Raw genomic sequence first — 2275 nt, forward strand, 5'->3', positions numbered from 1 at the left:
CCATAATGTAACACCCTACCACACATAGCTTTACACCTAGGATGTAAAACAGAGGTGGCGAGGCGCTAAGACTTCTAAAAACAAAATTATATATATAATATAGTTCGAAAAGGATTTGTAACTAGGAGCCTTTGAAGAAAGGTATAAAACAAAGAGCGAAACGCTCACGTAAACGGAAAGTTTGCGTGCGAAGGAACGTAAAATATATATATATATATATATATATATATATATATATATATATATATATATATATATATATAACAAGAGTAGAGGATCAAGGGTACATAGTAATCAAGCTCCAAGCTCAGCCTACGAAGCTAAGGCTGGCGGAAGAGTATTTACATAAGTATACAGAACCCAAAATATCCCAAAACAGATAAATCAACAACCTGTTTCTCTACATAGATCTCTAAGAGGGACAAAATAAAGTTAAATATGCAGAGGAGAATCTAAATACAGAATAAACATATAAGCTCAAAATACGGAGTCCCAAGATATAACACTTCGCTTGCAGATTAAACTCCAAACGCTTATCGAGGTGCCTCTCGACCTGCATCTGAAAAACAACAATATCGTGTGGGATGAGAACTGGGGGTTATTAGTATAGTTGAAGTGCCTGCATATATAATAAATAAGGTCCCGGAAAAGCCAGAGGCAATCCTAGAACTTCGACACTTAGATTATAAAACTTAAAGAAATAAACTGAACCATAAATTTGGTAAAACTCTCTAAGGTACCCAAGTCACATTATAACTCTAACTCTGCAGTTTACTTTCTGTCTTATTTAACTCTAACTCTTGCTGTCACTTTCACCTAACATAACATTTTATACATTTTATCGCTTACTAATAAATCATTGTTAACCAACACATCCATTTATCCACATCCAACTCAACACACATGGCATTAGCTATAACCACTAATCATGCATCAAACATACAATTCAACTTATCTTAAGTCGTCTAGCCTAAGTTTTCACGACACATTATATATTATATACAAGAAATTAAACCCATACCTTGGGCGATTTTCTCGTAACACCCGGAACATTACAATTAGCACCTGTTCCGAGGGTTACCTGAAACTGGAGGTCGATCTCGGATGAGATCTTCTGTACTGGTCGGAGATGGCGTGTCCGGCTGGCGGGTGGCGGCCGGAGCTGTTGTGTCTGACTTATTGGACTTGTTGCACTGCTGATCCATGGCCACCGGAGGGTGGGGGGGGTACCTGCAAGAGACTCCGATGCTTAAGTTAGCACGTGTATTAAGCAGGTTTATTGTAGAATCAGAGTATGAGTTATACCTGGGTGCTCCAGTGTATTTATAGTAGAGAGATGTGACCTTCTTTGGATAAGATAAGTTAGTTATCTTATCTTATCTTATCTTATCTTTTGTTGAGGTCAGCTTATCTTCTGTGGAACTGCCCTTGTCTCTATCGGCTTGGGCTACCTTTGGATCTGGGTCGTATTCCTTGAGTTGGACCCTTCTTTGGGCTTTTCCTGTCGCTTTGGCCGACTTCTTCATAAAGAAGTCGGTCCGCTTGACCTAAAGAGGTCGGTCGCTTTGCTACTGAACATCCCGGCTCGGTCTTCTCGACCCAGGGTATGAACAGCACCGTTCCGCAGAAACTCAAGCTTTCAAGGTCACACCAAACGGATCTTCAGCTCCCCAAAAACCAACATCAAGTATCCAACACCACCAACATGCCCCAACACAACCCACAACTCAATCTAATACAAATAATCATCACTAAATCAATATAAACCTTACTTAAACACAGATTTCACAAGGGTTAGAGGTTCTTCACCTTATCGATGGAGATTTGGGTCAATACCTAGCAAGTCCATAAAGCTAATTTGTTCCTAAACACCAAAATTACATAATCTCTCAAAAATCAAAATCTAAATTCGTGAAAAATGGAGAAACAGAAAACTGGGTACACAATATCAAATTTTTTACCAAATAGTTGGGTGGGTCTTGTATAGAATTCTTAGACTAACGCGTGGCCACTGACGGCTTGTCAATTGGAGCTTCAGATTGAAATTTATGGAGGATTGAAGATTGAAATTGAAATTGGAACTCCCATTCTCACCTCTCTTCCATTTCAGCGTGTTTGTGATGAATGAGGAAGGAAGGAGGCTGTTTGCATGCTATATATATGGGTTATGTGAATGGGTTGGGGCCTCTTGGTCTGGTTTGCTCGGTTTAGCCTGTTGGCCTAATTTTTGGCCAAAACCTTTAAAATTAGTGATAAAATTTATATTTTAATTATT

The sequence above is a fragment of the Arachis hypogaea genome, chromosome 19 (genome assembly GCF_003086295.3).
Source record: "Arachis hypogaea cultivar Tifrunner chromosome 19, arahy.Tifrunner.gnm2.J5K5, whole genome shotgun sequence".
NCBI classification, from domain to species: domain Eukaryota; kingdom Viridiplantae; phylum Streptophyta; class Magnoliopsida; order Fabales; family Fabaceae; genus Arachis; species Arachis hypogaea.